Here is a 22,013-nt window from a genome sequence, read left to right as displayed (position 1 = left end):
GTTGAAATTAGACACATGCAGGTTTCCTCACGATGTTTTCCTTCACCGCCGAGCACGAGATGAATTATAAACACTAATTAAGCACATGTTATAATAATAGTTTAACAACCACCAATTATAAAATAGACAATGAGTAGGCTGCGTATTGTCTATTACTAAAGAAGTAACTCCATATACAAGTATTCACTATTTGGAGAGTCATATAATGAAATCAATTTTATCAACACCCGTCTCAATCTAGGCGGTTTTGAGATACGAATGACGTAATTATAAAGCTTATAATTATTTTTTTGACAACTTATACGCTTAATACTCGATTTCTATAGGATCAATTTGTGTTCTAACTTTATGGCAAAGATAAGTGGTCAATAAAACCCAAAAATTGGTGTCGTAATTTTTTTAACCATCCCTTACATCGCCAATGTACCGCCAACCTTGGGAACTTAGATGTTATGTTCCTTGTGCCTGTAGTTACACTGGCCTACTCACCCTTTAAGCCGGATCATAATGATACTTTGTATTGCTGTTTAGTCGTAGCATACATGATGAGTGGGTGTTACACACCAACACGGACGCGCACAAACCGTACCACCAAATGATTCACAGATTAAAAAAAAACAATTATTTTAAGGTGACGAAAAGCCTGCTGTGCTTTTAGTGTTGAGATATCTATGTAATGACTTGTGTAGGTATTCGTTAATATCCAGTACCTACTTAGAATTCTTGTGTAATAGATCCAATCTATATGGATACATACGACAGTATTATCAACGATTTCATAAGTTGCTGTATGATTAGTTTACGACGATATAAATTAGGTAAATACCTCACTAAAAGTCTGATAATATTCGAAACATTTCGCACTTTTGCAATTGTAATTTGCAGTACACATGCTGCAATCGGCTCGATCTGTCGGCTTATATAATAAAATAGTCAATTAATGGAAAATTCTGTATTTCGTTATTAGTGTGCGTATTTTTTATTTGTACTTTAAAATTATATTTATTTTAAAGCATGGAATGTGTCAATAATTATGTTTTATTGTTATTTTTACAATTTATTTTGATATTAGCCCTTCCCGACTTCGGGTGAAATAAGATTATTTTTTACTTCCCAAACGCAGGGTCCAATCTAAATCAGCTGGGGAACCACTCAAATACACTAAAAAAAACCATCAAAACCAGTCGGATCGTTTAGGAAGAGTTTAGTTACATGTATAAAAGATTTATATAATAAACATTAACAATACTAATAATATCACTTTAAATAGGAGTATCTGTAACGAATAGAATACAACCTCTTATATATTTTATCAATAACAGTATAATAGCTCGGTCGTCTTGGTAAACATTCGTGCATAGAAGTCGCTATGTGAAAGGTTGTAAAAATAAAAACAAACCAAACTCCACGAATTTCCACACGCTATGAAAGGACTTTGAGCCCCAGAGGCCTCTTACAAACTTCAAACGTAATGGTGTGTTTCCACTAAAATACTTACAAATTTCCGAGTTGAAAACTTTGAAATTCTTCAGGAGTCACCTGCAATTACAACACATCTTGCCACAATTTCGTTGACAAATTGAGGCAAGAACCCAAAGTTTTGTTACCAACACGTGTTGACGATTAAAGTTTTAATTTAATTTGACAAGGAAAACGAGTTTATGGGTTATCTGGTGGTTAGTGGTAACGGTCAACCTTGCTCATATATAATGGCACTGTAAGGAATATAAGCTACACTATGTCAACTCACCACCAAATGCAGGATCTAAGATTTAAATAAGCCCCTTTTGCATGAATTTTTTTAAGATATAATTAGGTGGACGAGCAAATGGGCCACCTGATGGTAAGTGGTCACTACCGCGGACAGACATTAGCTCTGTAAGAAATATTCACAATTCCTTACATCGCCAATGTGCTCTTTGGGAACTAAGATGTTCTCTGTGCCTGTTGTTACGCTGACGCACACAATTTGCTAATCGGAACACAGCAATAGTAAGTACTGCTTCTTGGTGATAGAATAGGTATGGATGGATGTATGGTATGGTGTGATGGAAGGTGGTAGCGATACCACGATGCTGGTTCACTCATTATTAAAATTGAAACCTAGAAATTGCTACTAGGCGATAAAATCTCCTGTGATAGATTGCTGGCTCGAAGATAACCTTCCAGAATATTTCCTTTTGTGGAGACTCAGCATAAGAAAAATCCTGTTTTATTCGAATGCTAACTGTGTTTTGGGGTCAGACAAGTTGTGTATTATTTATGACCGCACCTTTTCTTTCGGGGTCGCAACACGTTTGTCTGAGAGCCCTGATCCACATTCGAGTCCAGTATTCTACGAAGTAATAAGGCGCCATTCTAACATACAGAGATACTGTCGTTTTATTTCTAACACATTGTCTTAAGAAATACTATTTTAGGCAGACAAACGAAAAAAAAAATAGGTCAAAAGCTTACAAGATGCTGTAGATGTTTTGATAGTTAACTGTGAATTTATCAATGTTTTATAGCATTTTTTTTTTTTCAAATTATACATCGTTTTTATACCCACAGTGACACAGGCCCATATCATATGTAAATCTATTCGTATTTTGATCTATAAGTTCAATTTAAGCCTCAATAGCTCAATGGCTTACGGGCCGTCTAGCGATGTTAAAAGTTGTAGGATCGATCCTGACCTCTTGGACTATTGTCATACCATAAGACAGGTGATAATCTTAAAAGGCGGGGTAAACAAGAACATTAGTAATTCTTTAATTACTTGGGCCACTGATATCTACTATTCTTAAAAAAATACCATTTCAATGAATCAAAAATACAAGCAAATGAAATTCAATATTAAATATTGATAAGTAAGATTAATATGAACGTTCGTTGGTTTCAAAGTTCTAAGCGGATGGTACGAGTATATTCTATAACAATACCAGTTGAACACGCGGTTTTAACCGTTAGAAATCTATAAAACTTTACCTATAGTATACAGGTTGAATTAAAAAATATAGTCTATGAATTTCCCCAGGACTCAAGCCATCTCCTTACTAAGTGACATCTAAATCGCTTCTGCCGTTTAAACGTGAAGAACAGACAGATATAGTTACTTTATACAGACAGAGGTCTTTTTAGCATATATAATATAAGTATAGTTTGTTCTGTACTCTTGCTTCCGCCATGGTAACAAAAGATAGTTCATCTATGTATCTGGTAGGTGGAGGAGGTAGTCTGTTTTATTGCCCAGGTTTGCATTACTTTCGAAGGCATGTCGTTTTGTTTCGATGGCACGTCAGACACAGAGCCTGTGTTTTGCAGTCATTAAATTAAAACTTCCTTATTGAAAATGAAATCAAGTAATTTTTTTACTCAAACTCAAACAAAATTACAGTAATTTTCGGAAGAAATACTTTGATATTTTTTATATCATTAATGATACCACCATTATTATTATTTTACACTCGAAGTAAGAATCAACAATAAGTAAAATGAAAATAAACATACTTATACAAATTATAAAACAAACACGCCGTCCAAAAGATTGTCCTGTCCATTGTATTGTGTTTTATTTATAGGTAGGCAAGTCGGCCACCGGATGCTAAGTGGTCACCACTGCCCAAAGACATTGGTAATGTAATAAATATTAATCGTTCCTTATATCATCACAAATATTAGGAACTAAGGTCTTATGTCCCTTGTACCCGTAGTTACACTGGCTAACTCACCCCGCAAATCGGAACATAATATCCTCCTCCTCCGACGACCTCCGTGGTCGAGTAGTGTGTACACCGATTTTCATGGGTACGCTACTCTGAGGTCCCGGGTTCGATTCCGATTTCCCGGAGTCGATGTAGAAAAAGTTCATTATTTTCTATGTTGTCTTGGGTCTGGGTGTTTGTGATACCGTCATTACTTCTGATTTTCCATAACACAAGTGCTTTAGCTACTTCCATTGGGATCAGAGTAATGTATGTGATGTTGTCCAATATTTATATTTATTCATATTAAATATAACCGCTTGCTGGTAGAGATATGCTTGCATACAATTCTGCCATCAATTAAAACTCCTTAGTTCTTTCGGTATACACTTATTACCGGTATGCGGTAACGGCATTAAAACCCAACATTCAAAAAATACCAAACCAAATGCAAGGGCGATTCAGACACCAGCACCTTGATACAAATTTTCAGTACAAACATTTGATACATTTTCTATGATTTTCTATCAGTACTTACAGGTGTCATAGATGAGACACCATTTTTTTACTTTCTTTGTAAAATAGTTAACAATAGTTATAACTGAAAAATACTACATGTAAATAATAATTACGTGTTTTAATATATATAATATTCAATCGAAATGTTAGTCTCATAGCGTGTATGAATAAATGAATTCTCCCGACAAAAGCAAACTTTCAACGGGTTTCACGACCTAGTATTGAATTATAGTATCATGAGAACTTTTAGAGTACGTATTCATAGTACGCGTAACGCGTAATTATTCCATTAGAAAACAATACTTATATATTTTACTTCCTTTTGGAATTGATGGCATAAAAATACGTTCTATAAATATATACTTAAATTTAATTACAACAAGGACAAATTTTATAATTCATTTAACGTAGCATTTTTTATAAAACAAACATTTTTTTTCTTCTAGTAAGTACAAAATTCAATCGTTGCCTCAATGACCTCTCAGTCTAGGTGGTCGGTAAAAAAAATTAATGAACTTGAGACACCGCCTTTCGAATAGTTTTTTCCCTCACACTGGTTTTAAATTACTGTGAGAGGAAGATAGCACTATCTATTATAACAAATCTAAATAATTATCTCTGTTTATACGTTTGCGATTGTATTCGTGTAGATGTTCTTAAGATATTTGAATTATATCGATTTAATTTGTATCCACAGTGTTAAAAACCGTCATAAGGCGATACTCTATTTTGAAACGTGTATCCTTTAAATATTGTAACTATGGCAGTCAATCTCAGATATAACCTTCTAACATTTAGAGATCGTGATCTGTTGTGACTTATGAGTTAGTTAAATTGTTGTAGGTTTAGTTTAAATAGCACTGAAAAATATCTTACAAGCAAATTCTTTCTCAGGTAAAGGCCAAATTGATTACTATACAGCTCATAAAGCTTTTGGACATAGGAGAAAATTTGGTCTGATGATATGGTTAAATATAGGATGAATACGTAAGTCGATTTTATAAATTACATAATTTATACACAAAACAAAGACAGATATATCTGTTACCGATTCTTGTGTTACCAAATTCATATTTTAAAATAGCTGAAGTCTATTCAGTAGTGTAACATGAATATAAAATCATTTTTTACAAATATGAATTATTTAACCTTTTTCAAGAGTCCCCATTCTTTAATTACAACAAACTAACAACGATTATTATTTAGAGACCCGGCCGAATATTAAAATGAAAAGTTACGACCGTCAAGTGTCATTAGGGACACGATTTGTTTATTTTACCAATTAACATTGAAATGACGCACTTTAAATTTTATATGACTTTTAACGACAAAATGAGTCGGGGGTTCTCTACACGTAGAATAATATTCCTGACTGATAGACAGCTCAAAATATTCTAAATAGATATTCCAAATTTGGAGGAAGCCTTAGTTTTTTTTGCCTAAGGTTACAAGTATTTATTGTATTGATAACATTAAGTGCTTAAATATATATACATGCAATGCTAGCAGCATTTCCCCGTTGAATCGCAATTCCGATCCTCTGGGCTAAAAACGAACCAGCCCTCCTGTGACCAGTGGAGGCAATGAGGCGAGTTAAAAGATATATCAAAATAGTTCATTGAAGTTATCTATATGTGTCATAAAGTCAGCGGTAAATACGTCATCCGGTTTTCTAAACTATTGTCACCCTACCACTCATTATAACATTAATTAGCTACGAACAAAGAAGTATTTAAATCCATTCGAATAAAGCAAGACCAAAATTCCATACAAAGGTTATATTTAAAATATATTATTAAATCTAGGAAGATTATATATAAAAATAGCGAATAAAAAAGAAATGTAAAATAAAAAATCAATAAAATCAAAATCAAATCAATTTTACTCAAGTAAACTTTACAACGAAGCGTTTCTGAATTATCGATATTAAAAAGCTACCACCGTTTCGAAAAGCAGCCTTCAGCGAGAAGAAACGGCAAGAAACTCGCATAGTTGCTCTTATCAAATAAACAGTTTTACAATGCTGTTTTTTTATCGTTGAGCCGAGATGGCCCAGTGGTTAGAACGCGTGCATCTTAACCGATGATTTCGAGTTCAAACCCAGGCAGGCACCACTGAAATTTCATGTGCTTAATTTGTGTTTATAATTCATCTCGTGCTCGGCGGTGAAGGAAAACATCGTGAGGAAACCTGCATGTGTCTAATTTCAACGAAATTCTGCCACATGTGTATTCCGCCAACCCGCATTGGAGCAGCGTGGTGGAATATGCTCCAAAACCTTCTCCTCAAAGGGAGAGGAGGCCTTTATCCCAGCAGTGGGATATTTACGGGCTGCTAATGCTAAAAAAAAAAAAAAAACAATGCTGTTTTTTTACAATAATTAGTGTCCTGTGATGGAACTATCTAACTACTAACTATAGGAAATAAATATCAATTTCAGGTAAATTGTATTTTAATATCGTCGCTGTCGATTCCAAGTAAATACAATGAGAGCACGCGAACCATGATTATGTTCATATATAGGTAGAAGAAATTGTTTATACGAATATAATGTATTACTTTTATTTGAAATTTATCTATACTAATATTATATGTATGTCTGTCTTTTGCTCTTTCACGGCCAAACCACTGAACCGAATTTGATGAAACTTTGGTATAAAGCAAGCTTGAATGTCAAGGAAAGATCGAGGATTTTTATGCCTTACATCCGACGATTAAACCCTAAAACGTGACCGAATTGGCTGGCGATAAGTACTATTTTATATATCCATGTTATTAATATAAGGCTGCATACACATTATACATACTGTGTATACTAAGTATGTAATCATAAAATATTATGTTCTTATAATGGATAGGCAGACTGGCAAGTCACCTGTAAAGTGGTCATCAGCATCCAGAACTAATATTAACTATCACTTACGTCGTCAATTCACCGTCAACCTTGGGAACTATGTTATGGGCTTATAGTTACACTGACTCACTCACCCATCAAACTGGGTCATAACAATGCTAAGTATTGTTGCCTGGTGACAGAATATGTGATGAGTGTGGTCCTACCCAGACGGACATGGTGAAAGCTCTACAAGAACACTGTTGTCTGGCTTATGTAGACGCTTCACAATATATATTTAGCCAGTGCCACTGTTATTGGAGGCATAAGGGATATTACATCTTAGTTTCCAAAGTTGGTAGCGTATTGGCGATGTAAGTAATGGTTAATACATATTTTAATAAAATTCCGCAGACATTTTTAACTTTGCCGTTTCAAAAATTCGAATCATTTGTAAAAAATACATTGGTAAAGAAGGCATATTATTAGATACGAGATTATACAGATGATAAAAAAGCGTGGAGTTAATGCTTGTTGACTTCCAGGCAGGATATGTTACATACATATATAATATTGGATTTAACTAATATGACTTATTTTTAGATGTTGAAAAAGAGTAATTACTTTCTTGCCGGTTCTTCTCGGTAAAATCTACGTTCCGAACGGGTGGTAGTTTTACTTAATATAGTTTGTTAAATGAAGATTCAAAAGTGCTTGTAAATGTCTACTTGAATAAAGTATATACAGCGCTCATGTCGATACGCGATGGAGCAAGTTACCTATCTAAATATACCATCAAAAGATATGGTTCCGCAAAATCAACTATTATATCCGCCTGAATGAATACTTATGGTATTTTTTTTACTAGGCTTGTCATTCAATTGTTTTTTTTTTATGATCTGTTATCGAAAATTCCTACGACGGAAACAAATCATTAATTAGCATCCTTCAATCAGCCGGTCGTTTTATCACGCTGCGCCTCGACACCACATATAATGAGGGTGACAATGGAAAACGTCGAGGGGAAGCTATTTCAGTGTCATTCGATAAATTAATGGTGCTATAAATATCGCGGTTTACTTGTTCTGTTTTATTACACGCTCGTCTTCGGTATATTCGTATAGTAATAGGTCTTTGTTTTCTTAGCGAAATTATAATACTATTAATATTAGTAAAAGTTTCATTTTTCAAAACCTTTTAGATGAGCTAACCAGCTGAAAGATTATAATTTTTATTTTTATTAGATACTAGTTGCCACCCGTGGCTCCAATCGCATTACATGGGTTGTCCGCCTGGTGTTAGATATAAAAGTAGCCCTCCTCCTTGGGGTTCCAGTTTGATTCATACCAAATTTCATACAATTCAATTTAGTGGTTTGACCATGCATAAAAGACAGAATCACTTTCTTATTTATAATATTAGTATAGATATAGGCGGACAGGTAAATGAGTCGACTGATGGTAAGTGGTAACTACAGCCATGTGGCTATCGCCAATGCGCCGACAACTTTGAAAAATAAGATGTTTTATCTTTTCTGAATATAGTTACACTGGCCCACTCATCCTTCAAACTATTACTGTCTGAATTTGTGACAAGTGGATGGTACCTAAACGGACTATAATATCTGTAACTATAAACTCTCTAACTATTTATGCATATTATTGTATGTTATTCAATATATCGTTAAATAAATTGTCAGTTAACAACCTGTCTAGACTTATTATAAACTAGTTATTAGCCGCGACTTTCGAATCTGCTTTGATTCGTCAAATACGAATCAGATTTGTTCACAATTTCATAGGTTTAAAATTTTTGCGCGGAATCCTAATTGCTATTCCAGAATAAATGTGTCCTAAGTAACGTAACATAACCAGCCTGAGAAATTTCTAATAAAATCGTTCCAGCCGCTTCGGAAATTAGCCGGATCAAATAGACAATTACAATCCAACTCTAATCTATACAAATAAATAAAATATTTATTTGTTAAGATTAGCGCTCTTTACAATTGTTATCAACGTACCTATACACATCAAAACTGTTTTTAGGCCGTTCTGGAAACTTCTATGACAAGTAACTTACCTTAAAGTTTGTTATGTGCTGTAGTATTTTACACTTAAAAAGAACATCAAACCACGATCAAAGTATTCCTTACTAAACATGATAAAAAAACTTATTTTTAGTTTATTAAAAGCGAGCAAGGAATAAGTTTTGTTATACGAACAAAATAGCAAGACACCGCGGTGTCCATAATTCGATAAACAGAACATTTTGTCCGTGCGTTTGTAACAATATTAGTAACACTACGAAGCGGAGATAATGGACGCCATTTCTGGTTTAACATCTTTTATTCAACTCCTAATTTGCACTGTGGGTTCTATTCATAATTTAATAGCAATCGCTAATGACTAACTATATACAGACTCAAGGTTATAATTGGGGATTTGGCAATAAAATGTGCGAATAACGTAACTCATTAAAGTTATATGAAAGTTTTGATTAAATATTAACTGTATATTGATTCGTTTATATGATACTAGTTGTTGCCTGCGGCTTCACTCGTGTTTTAAGGGCTGGTCGTTGGGCGTTGGGAATAAAAAAATTACTTATGTTCTACCGGCTCAGTGGATCCTTTCCCTGAAAGAGCAACAAACATACAGACACACAGATAGAGTTACTTTCACATTTATAATATATTTATGTAAATGTTTATTACACGTCTAAGGATTCCTATATATTTAATATTAGTTAATTACGTGTAAAATGGAGACAGATCTGTATTTAAAATGCGTCATTCAACCAAAGATCCCGAGTTCAAATTTGTACTTTTCATGTCTTAAATCTACTCTAATAATTTGCTTCGTAACTGTCTTTGAATTAAAAGATTGAAGCGACATCGTGTACTATTTGCTATTCGCCGTCAATTTTTATACAACAAACCAGCATTAGCGCAGCGTTATGGAATACGTTTTAATTTTTCAATTTCCTTTTAACGAGACGAACTCTTCTGCCCTTTCGTGGGATATTACCGACCGTTTACAATATAAAGATTTAATTATACGTATAATCTAATAATATAATAATTTTATTTGTATTATTAAATACGAAGTAGAGTAAAATAATTCGATTATTAATATCTACTTATTATATCGGTGAACGGCTTAATAATTTCTTATAATTTTTAACGATTTTCAACTTTACAATTTTTTTTGTATTAGTTTCGTCTTTAAAATTATGGTATAATTCAGTATAATCGAGTATTATTACTCGTTGTATGCACCCGTACCCTATCGCTTTAACACGAAACCAATTTTTAGGATGATCGACCTTGGATTAACTATTAACTTCACTGAGAAATAGTATCTATAAATTTTGTATTTGATTCTTATCGGTGCGACATTCTGATGTTAAATTTTTATTTTAATCAATATTTGAAACAAGTATATTTTCATTGTTAAAGTTTCAAAACTAATAAATAGTTTTAACAATTAAAGACAGCACACAAATTAAATATGCGTGTGTATTTTGTTTTAACAATAAAACTTAAATCGTTTACATGCAACATCGATAAAAGTTTATACTAACGACACGAAGACATCGTGTTAGGGCGTATCTAATATGCGTAAATATATTGCTTTTGTAACGTTAGAAGTTTTTGTTCACGTCGTATAAAATGTTCACGGCGTGAATTGTTGTTGTATGTTACTTTCATTCGCAATAAGTTACTCTAAGGTGTACTGATTTTATTTACATAAGGACATACGAGCTAAAGGGCCAAGCCTATTTTACTGCTGAGTATTAAAATACGGTCATCACTATCAGTAATATAAGAAACCTTTTCTATGATATAGATGGTGGACGAGTAAATGGGCCACCTGATGGTGAGTGGTCACCGCTTTCTCGGTAGAATCTGCATTCCGAACATTGTTAGCTTTATTTAATATAGTTTGTTAAATGACGATTCAAAAATGCTTGTAAAAAGCCTATTTGAATAAAGTATATTTTGATTTTGAACCACCAACCTTAGGAACTAAGATGTGATGTCCCTCGTGCCTATAGTTACACTGGCTCACTCATCCTACTAACCGGAACACAACAATATTGCGTACTACTGTTTGGCGGTCGAATATCTGATGAGTAGGTGGTACCTACCCTGGCGAGCATGCATAAAGCCCTACCACCAGTAAAGCTTAGATCACTCTTTAAAGTTACAACTGATTAATGAAGCTATATCTCTTGTGTCTATAATTACACTGACTCTCTTACCAGGAATACAGACAATATAGAGTATGAAAAGGCAGAAGAATAACGCATGCAGCCATTTCATACCGTTAATTAAATATTAATCCTTATTGAGATAAATATATTAGTTACCTTGGGTATATAATTATAAATTATCTCATTCGAATGGATCCTTTACAAGATATAACCAATTTTAAATTACGAACAACCCAAAAACTGTATGCTGCGAAAAAGGCGTTCGGATAACCGTACGAATAAAACTTTGACCTCGGCAATTTAAATTACACTAATTTGAATATAGAAAAATTACAAACACAATAAAATTAGGACTCAAACTAATTTTGATACTATTTCTGTTTCTCATTTCTCACTTTTATAGACTAATAAATAAAGGTTATGAAATAAATATACTACCTTATCTGATATACTACCTTGCTACCCGTACTTCTCATTATTTCTTTATGAATAAATTGCATCGTGCGAAGGCGATGGTAAATAAAATAAGTCAATAAAAGTCATAAGTCACTAACTCCTAAGAGAAATGCTCTCGTCTTATTAACCGCACCATGATCCCACACTGGTTCACAGTGTGGCACCTGCCCGAGGAAATATCTCAGAATTTTCGAGAATTTCTTCCGAATCATGCAAGTTGCAAGCTGAACACGATATTGAACAAATATAAAAACAAATGAACCTCAGAAAAACTCCGTTCCTTTGCAACTTGGTAAAACTTTCTCTAGTTGTTACACTGACCAATTCACTTCCTCTTCTGTTATTATAGATATAATATATTTGTTTCTTTTTTTTTAATGATTCCTTTGTCAGTCTAATTAAAAAAAAAATTGTCTCTTCTAATTTCTATAGGATGATCTTTTGTCACATTATTATCATATTATAATAATATCTTATCCATCTTAAATATTATGAAGACAATATTGAGATAACGCAAGGTTTGTCTAATTCCCATTTTAGGGGCCATTATTTAGTTGAACTGGATATTAATAGCGAAGAAATATTTACTTGAAAAACCCAAGTATAAGAAATCAGAAACTCATGAATCATTTATGTGTCGTTTAATCTCAACCTTTTAGATGAAATTTATCGAACGAACATATACATAAAATTTGGTATAAAATAACAAATTGCATGTAATATAATTTTCGATATTTTATTCTGTTAAAGTACGTTTATGATTCTAAGAAGGTTCCGGGTATCCTTTGAGGGATTCAAGTTACATACAGAGCATAGTAATATCTCCCGAGGGTTATTAAATTATCCACCGAGATACAATAACTGAATACTTCAAGTCGGCTGTTCTCCTCATCTATATTAATGAATTTTATCGCAAGTTATTAATATGACGAAACAATACACCATTGATACTTATCCGCAGATCGTTGAGAGCAGTTTAGTTACTTGAATCTTTATTTATCTTTGCCTGTATTGTATTGATATTTGTTTCATTCTGAAAGCCACTGTTATATTTTTGGTTGCACTGACATAGTTATAAAATAAATATAAATAAATCTTTTCTCGGTTACCAGTTAAAGTTATTAGGTTTTTACTGTTAATAAATATATATTATATAGGAAGGTAAGTAAATGGGCCGTTTGGTGATGGTCATGACTGTCCTTAGAAATTGACACTGTAAGAAATAGTAATTGATCTCTTATGCCAATATGCCATTGACCTTGGGAACTCAGTCGTTATGTTCCTTGTGCCTGTAGTTACAGTAGCCAACTAATTTTTCAAAGAGAAACACAACGATACCAATTATTGCTGTTTGACCGTGGAATTTGTGACGTGTAGTGTTTCTGTGCATCGTAAAATCTCGTTCGCTGTTGGTCTGTTGGTACTATTTGGTCGTTTTGGATTTACATGCAATCGGACTATATTAATAATTGAGTAGATTATGCTTTTGTGTTTGCTCATTAATACTTGCACTATAAAATCGTTTGCACTATCAGCAACGCAGACATTAAGCTGCCGAACGATGTTTGTCAGGATATCGTCATCAAGTACAATTTCTTATTATAAAATAAAATTGTATGTAGGTAAAATGTTTTAGATATTTATTTAATCTGTAGTATTCATGTAATGCTTTAATATATTAATATCATATCACTATTCTACCTATATTTTTATAAATATTTATATATTTTTTTTGTTTATTTTTTTTTTTTTTAATTTGTGTTTTAATTTATATAGTGATGATATTGTGTTTGAGATACGCATGCTTAGTTAGCTAATAAGTGTATCCAATACCTTTTTTGCCAATATTGATTTTATCGTTGGCCTATTTCAAATACATACATGTATCAATTATATGTATAGAATAAACGTTGAGAAAAGGAAAATATTTTTGCTCACGTTTTTACTTTTGAGTTACGAAGACGGTGTTAATAGACGTGAATCTTACCTGGAAGTCGAGAATTAATTGTCAGATAAACGTCACTGAGGTTCAGATACAACAATTCATCTTGCACTCAGCGCTGAGAGAAAACGTCGCGGTTTTCCCCTAAGGGTTTTTGCGTTCATACCACAATATTTCAAAGTCAATTTTGGTTAGTAGAGAGAGTTGATTGTTTAAAAATCTTATATAAAAGGTAAATTTAGGGTACTATTTAAAGATTAAGGCATCATTTTGTGTTGGAAAATGTTCTGAGTATGTATATGTGTATTTTTGTCTACTCATCCACAGCGGATCACTGTTGTTGGTTATACTTATCAGATTATCACAGACATATAAGCATTATACGTAACAGTTTAAGAAGTGAAAACCCTTATCTTAATTTAAAAAGAACACAGCATGTTTTTTTTTTAATTTATATTCAACCTTTGCAATAATAAAAGCGCGTTTTCCTGCACAAATTTACACGGATATAGCATAACAAGCAAAGATATATTCAACGAGATAGAATCGTGTTTTTTTAATGGTTTTCTGGTCGGTGTGTATTGTCACAAGAGCTAAAATAGATAGAGCGACTAAGTACTATTTGATATTAAATCGTTTGGATATGCCCTTCACTGACACCTATAATGGTCGTTTATGGCAATAAATACTGACACAATTTGCTACGGCTGTTTGGAAATAATTGAATAATTTACATTTATGTAACGTTAGCGGTACTTCATATTTTTTGACCTCATATTGCCTTAATAAAGATATAAAGAAAACTTTGAAGTACTTTTATTTGAGAGATATTACGGAATTTGTGGGACCGTCTCTAATGAGAGAATTGCTCAAATAACTATTATATTTTTTTAAGGTTCGGCAGCTGAATGTAAAATCTAATATTGTCGCCAAAGCTCCCTAAAATGTATGCGTATTATGTAAATAAAACAACAACAAAGAGGAACAAGAAAGGAGCGAATATAATGTTTATTTTTCTACATACTCCCTACTCTCTACGTGTTCAGTACAGACATTGAAACAATATTTCGTGTTATTAACTGGTATAATATTGTTGAGTCCATTCAAAACTTTATTGACGAACAAAATTGTGTAGTTAGAACAAAAGGTGGTTTTAATACATGCAGGTTTCTCTCGCGGTCAATATTTAATCAAATCAGAAATTCATGAAGGTTCTACAACAATAAAAACAAATCACAAATTAAACACACAAAATATATTTACTCTAAAATATTTATAAAAAAAACTCTATGAAAGAACTTCAAATTAAAAAATAGTAGTTTCATGAAAATATTCTCACAGACGATGTTTCAGGATGTGATTGGTGGAAATCGATATCTGATATCTATATAGAACATGTTTAATATTTACCAACGTGAACTGTGAAATTATCAGAGAGAAAGGAAGAGCTTTGAGGACGAACTGAAGAAGGAGACTGCAGAGCGGGATCACGAAAGTCGATTACGCTAGGTGGAAACGACGTAGTTGTCGTTTACCGCCCAGATGACCGTTTTGGCCTTGTGCTGCCATATGGCACAGATCACCATCGTCCCTAGGGAGAGCTCCACCGGAGATGCCACGATCGGCGCACTGCGGGATGCGTCATATCCACTCGATCCTGCAGTCTCTCCGATCCGTGTCGAAGACGGCCATCGCAGTTGTTTTAGTGTGCAGGAATCCCAAATAACCCGGTTCCCTCCCAGGGGCCCGGATACTTTTCTGAAGGTTTGTCATCCACTCATCATTATAAGTTAGAAATAGTTATTGTATATTGGGTACCGATAGATGGCGCTAATTGAATATGACGCATTCCTGAATCGCGTTGTCTAGATATTCGCTTTTTATTCGATATTGGGTATAGGATGGACTAATAATTGCTGAACGATTAATTAATTTATGATTAAAATTTTGTGAAGCACTACCCTCGTTTCATTGACAATTTAGGTGCTCGATAATACTACGGCGTAAACAAGTTACACTAATTTACTTTTAAGTTACGTTACAGTTTTGATAGATTACAATTAGTAATTATTAGTAAAGAAAGTAAGAGCCTGTAAAATGTCCGGTATGGCAATTTCTATCACACTGATCATCACGAGTTGGAGAAACATGTTGCCGATCCTTATCCGTCATGATATTAAGTTTTCTGACGATGTTTTATGTCACCGCTGAGTACGAGATGAATTATAAATTTAAATTCAGTGGTGCTTCTCCAGGTTCGAACTTGCAATTTTCGGCCTGAACTGACGTATTCTAACCATTAGGCCACATTAGGCCATTTTTTTTTTGGTAGAAAAATAAAAAAAACATTAGAAATACATTAAATCATAAAAATAAATAAAAACTTTTATATTTTTATAAAATCCATAAAATAATAAAACAAGACGATGAGATAATATAAATACTATTAAACGATTATTATATTCTGCAATATTTTAAACAAATCCAGGCAATGTTGCTAGTGTATATTTATAAATAAACTTCTAACATTGAGTGCGAACAACTGGCACAAATTATTTCCACAAGTTTCATACAAACATCCTTATCATGGTATTATTTATATTAAAATGGTACCTAATAGCTGAAGATACAAATTAAAATATCGTTTATTTAAGGAGGCTCAGAAACACTCAAATAACATCACGTTACAGTATTTAATTAAATTATACAAAAACAAAACTTATTAAAGGTGTCTATGATTTGAATAATTAATTATAATAAAACGCATATAAAATTCGAGAGGATAATTAAAATATTAATATTAATTTATTATTTTAAATTAAATTAAATTTATTATATTTAAATATTAAATTAAAAATATAGATCTTTTTGATAAAGCTGTTAACGTAATTGTACATCCCACATACGAAATTATTCAAGTTTAGTTAATATTTCTACGTAAAAAAAGCTTTGGAGCTATAGTTCATTGGCCAACATTATTAGGGCGCAGGGCACAGTCTTATAAGAGCTCCCAGCGTAGACGGACGTACCTCAAAGTTTCGCACGTAAGTCATCTTTCGGATGTAAACAGGAGTTTTATAATTAAAACTCCGTAATATACTTCGATAGTTTTCAGTGATTTGTGTTCGAAGGGATTTTTCGTTGGTTTTATAAAGTGTCTTTTATTTGCTTGGAAACTTTTAAGTGACTTTTATAGCAGTTTTTTTTTTTGAATCGTAAGTATACTTTTTATTTTAGTACTTATAGTGTTTTAATGAAATGAAACATTTTTATCGTGTCGTTAAACAATTGTAAATATATAATATATCTTTATTTATTTTAAGATATAAAACAAAACATAGAAGTATATGAAGGAGTTATGTAGATTTATTAAATTTATATATTTGAGCGTTTTATGTCAAATAGATCTGACAAGGGTATTATAGGCGGTCATTACACGAACCTTTTAGAAGTCGACTATTAGCTTTAAAATAATTGAGGCTGATCTTAAGTTGGTTGTTAGTAGATATATTATTAGGCTTTAAATAACAATTTGCAAACGCTAAATATATAAAATTAAACCTAACTAGATCGATATTGATAATATCATACGCTTCTGAGAAATAAACAATTAATTATTACAGTTTTGTATTATGTATGAGATTCTGATTACTTGTAGAGTAAATTTTCCGAAAGCCTCTCAAAACTTTGATATATTAATTACACTTTTCAACTTTGCTCTTCTCTCGTATGGAGTAATAATGTTTATATTACGTCTTACAGCCTTAGTTTTTACTTTAAGGAGCGAGTGTAATTATTAATTCATTTATCTTTTAATACGTTTCCATCGTAAAAACTTCAGCGTATTCGTATCTCACAGACATATTTACGTATTTATTAGGGATTTATATATTATATACGGAGATACCGACTAAAGACAACTTTTCCTTAAACGAAACGTCAATGCGTCACCAACCCTGGGAATTAAGGTGTTATGTCCCTTGTGCCTGTAGTTACGCTGGCTCAGTCACCCTTTAAACCAGAATACTGAGTATTGAAGTTTGACGCCGGAATATCTGATGAGTGAGTGGTACCTATCCAGATGGGTTGACACAGAGCCCTACCAAGTAGTTTTTACGTACTTCATTTGTGCTTAAATTTGGATGAAATGTTGGTGAGACGCCGTGGAGTATCGTTGTGGGATAAGCTCTAAGCCTCCCCTGAAGAGTCTCTTCAGGATCTTTGGAACACCTGTGACATGCTTACGAGTTTTTAATGTATCACATATTAACGAGTTGTTAAAAGTAAAAAACCTTTAATCTGTAAATTACTCAGTAATATGACAATTAAATAAAGAAAAGTATGTGTTTTATATTATTTTTATGTCGTCATATCATTACAATTAGCACAAAGTATATAACATTTATATAATAATATGTACAAGTTAAAATAAATAAATATTTATTGTTTATATAATGAGAACTAGTGCTCGTAATTTCACATAATTTGATCTAGAAGTCCGATCGGCAAACGTAAGGAGGATAACTCATTTCACCAGCGCGCTACCAAACAATTGGATCCAATAAATTATGTCCTTTGTACCTGTAATTAAACTCACACATTGACACTAAGTTCTGATTTGTGTCGTTTGAATAACTGATGAGCTAGTGGTACCCGAGCTGGTGGTATGGGTACATCGCCTTATGGCCGGTAACTTAACAATTTCGTTATCGTTTCTAATAATAACGCTTTCAAGCCATACATGATTAATATTTTAATTGCACACATATGAAATATATTATTTAAAGCTGATATTGTATCGATAAAATAACAATAATAAGAGTGATTACACACAATACACATCTATACGTATAATAAAATTGGACTGTCTGTTTGTAATATTAAAATAACCCATTTTTACTAAAGGCATATGTATGTATACACGATTCATATACCAAAATAACATTTTTTACAATTTTTGTCTGTCTGTCTGTCTGTCCTTGTTCCAGCTAATCTCTGGAACGGCTGAACCGATTTCGACGGGACTTTCACAGGCAGATAGCGGATGTAATAAGGAGTAACTAAGACTTTTATTTTAGAATTATATATAGAATAGAAATAAAATCACGCTACAATATCCAAATAACTTTAATTCAAACAACGCGCACGAAGTCGCGGGCACCGTTAGTCTAATCTAAAATATGGACATAATAATATTAATGTTATTTTCATTTTTTTTTTTTTTTGTAAAAATATGTTTGTAAAATGTTTACATTGATATTTTATTAATTTAGCTCAGTTGTGGATATGATTCTATACAACAATATTAAGTAACTACAAGTATTGTTATAGACAAATAACATTACCTTTTTAATAACTTATCTATGACTCTTGTAATTCTTAATCTTAATTTTTTGTAATAAAATCCTGACAACGATCCGTCACTAAGAATTTTATAAAACAAAAGGCAAATGGAGCATACAAAACATAATAGAGAAGCGACTTAAGATAATATAAATACGTCAATAATTTATTAATTATTATTAAAAATTCACGTATTATTATTAAACTGACACTTTTGACGTATTAACAAAAATAGAGTCGTTTCGCACTAGTGGTAATATGTATTCGCTATTGTTGCTACAATATTTAACTTTTTTTTTTAACAGAAGAACATAGTACTTAAAGTTCTTTGCCTCACATTTTATTTTTGATTGTATCAACGTGCGTGACAAATGGGCGATGAAATTTGATTGTATATTAACTGTTAAATACAAGTTCACCTTAAAATAAACCCGAAGTAACTGACTAATACTTAAGAATAACAATCAAAGTTTAATTTAATTAATGAGAATCTAATTTAAAGATCGAATTATATTGCAACGTTTTATGTAACGTTTCAATTAAACGCTTCCGAGGCAAGAATATTTTTCTACTTTTTTAATAAACTTTTTTGGACGTGGTGAGAGAAAAATTTCATGGTCGAATTTAATTGTAACGTTACAAAGACTCAATTATGACATAAAAAATATCTTATAATCTGGGCTGTATAATGACTTGCATGCGGCTTTTATTTTATTTTTAATAAGTCATTCCGTCACATGTAATAAATATTCTTTTGTTAATTATTTCTTGAGGGAAGTGGCCAATCTCGCTCAGTATTGTAAGTATATAATTAGCCATATTTAATATCACCATTACCTGCCCTAATAACCTTGCCCTGAGTTGAAAATTATGGTCTCTCGCTAACAACATTGACCGAATTACCCTTCGCACACTCACATTACACATATTTATTTACTTCTTCAAAACTTCGTGAACATAAAAAATAGATTGAGAAAAACAGACTCTACCTAACTCTTATCAAAACCTATTTAGGCGTAGAACTAAAAGCTTTACGTGCTTTCCCAGGAACACGAGTGTATCATGTAACGATTCCCGCTATTTGTTAATAATTTAAAAAAAAAACTGTCTATGGTCCCGGGTTTCAAACATTGTTATCGTCGAACAAAGCTGGTAGAAAATATCGAACCAATTAAGAACTAAATCATTAATTTTAATTAAAGATGCTCTATATCCGTGACCGAATCGGAATTCGGAATAAAAATGTATCCATGACGTAAATAAATCCCACATTCATTACTCGAATAATTTCGGAGGTTTTCGGCAATTGCTTTTTTGATAGTTCTTTTGTTCATTCCTTACATATCTAGTATAGGTTAATACAAAATGTACCCGTTGTTCTTTATAGGGATGTTTGGTTAATTAAAAATGGATCATAACAATCTGTTTTTGTTCAGTTTAATCGTTTATTTTTTTTAATTGACAGATAAACTGTGAGCCATGACCTATAATATTACGAAAAAAAAAGTAATGGAATGAGAGTGGGCGAATTATGATAGTATTGTGTTTTTAAAAATGGAAGGTCATTGAACTTAAAATTAACCCATCTATTATTTCCTTACGTATGTATTATATTATAATCATGTTCGAAGTTTAAAATGTTCTTAATTGTTTCATGTAAATTTAAATTCGAAATATGTTAAACAAGTAAGCTTTTAATTAATTATTTATAACATGTAACATGTCATTTCACGAATAGAATTTCGTGAGCGCGATCTCGAGGGTATCCCGGTACTCCGAGTGGATTTGTTGACGTCATAATGTGGCAGCTGAACCAATTAATACCGATTATTAAACATAAACAAACCAATTAATAAACACAAAAACGAGTTATTGTTTACTTACTATCACTATCACTCATTGGTTGATCTTAAAATACATTAATTGGAGTAGAGCTTTTTATAACCTATTCGTTTGAAAGTGTAAGATTAAATAAATTACTTACGACCTTTTTCTTATTGCTATATCATTATCGGTGGTGGGTTTTTGTGCGGGCGAGCTAGATTATTAATTAATTAATCGTCAAATAGAAAAGTACTTTGTGTTGCAGTATCCGGGAATCAGTATAAATGCTGAAATATAACATCTCAGCTGTTGTGGTTAGAGGCACATTGACAGAGTAAAAAAAAAATTACCACAGTATACATAGCATATTTAAGGTTGGGTCTCTCTAGTGAAGATGATACAAACTCGTGTCAGAGGGACTCACACTTCCAATAGCATCGTGTGTTATATAAGCAACTAAAGAATAAACTTTTAATTAATATATATAAAGTTAAAGAGAAAAAATAAAATAAAGATAACTGAAATTAATAATTATTACAAAGTCCATGTGTATTTGTGTGATGTAGGTGTATGTGTGTGTATGAATAATTGATGTGCATGTGTGTGTGTTGCTTTTTTTTAACAAATATTGATTACATTCTACGAACGAGTAATTCGATCTCGTAATAGCTTTTAGCTTATTGTTATTAAACATTCAAACGTTATTTTCTTAACCTTATAATCTTGTACGGGATAAATGTTAAGTATTTTATTTATGGTATTGTAGAGATAAGCGCATTGTATTAGATATTGATGACTAGCAAAATAAGTTTTGGGAGCACACACTTCGTTAACTATGTAGTTTTGCCTTCTATTGAAAACTACTACCTTGAATTTTAACGATTTGTGTCCTCTCAGAATAACACGTTAAACATACAATAGGTACATACAACGTGTCCAACAATCTTTGGGCTCTTTCAACTTCTATGAATTTTGTTTTAACAGCAGCTCCCACACAGGAATACAGTAGCCCAATATAGACTGCGTCAATGCAATGTATATTTTAATCATTGAGACATTAGAGGCAACGTGTCTTAACATTTTAAAAATCCAAATCAACTTGCGTAAACTGTATGGCTTCTATTTGTGCATGCCAAGACAATATCTGGTCTAGTAAAACACCAAGGTTTGGTTGAAGCTACTCTACTAATAATGG

General features: G+C 32.3%; 1 protein-coding gene across 1 annotated transcript in view; it reads left to right on the top strand.

Annotated features, from left to right (window-relative positions):
- The first annotated feature begins 16,663 nt into the window (after positions 1-16,663).
- The window catches only part of LOC125071002 (hemicentin-1-like), a 181,828-nt gene continuing 176,478 nt past the window's right edge, over positions 16,664-22,013 (top strand). The window contains exon 1 of the mRNA XM_047681046.1: positions 16,664-16,866. The gene's annotated coding sequence lies outside the window, so the exon portion shown is untranslated. The remainder of the gene's footprint in view (positions 16,867-22,013) is intronic.

This window comes from Vanessa atalanta, chromosome 18 (assembly GCF_905147765.1).
Source record: "Vanessa atalanta chromosome 18, ilVanAtal1.2, whole genome shotgun sequence".
Classification (NCBI taxonomy): domain Eukaryota; kingdom Metazoa; phylum Arthropoda; class Insecta; order Lepidoptera; family Nymphalidae; genus Vanessa; species Vanessa atalanta.
The sequence above is the reverse complement of the archived record's forward strand: the minus strand, read 5'-3'. Positions and strand labels throughout refer to the sequence as shown.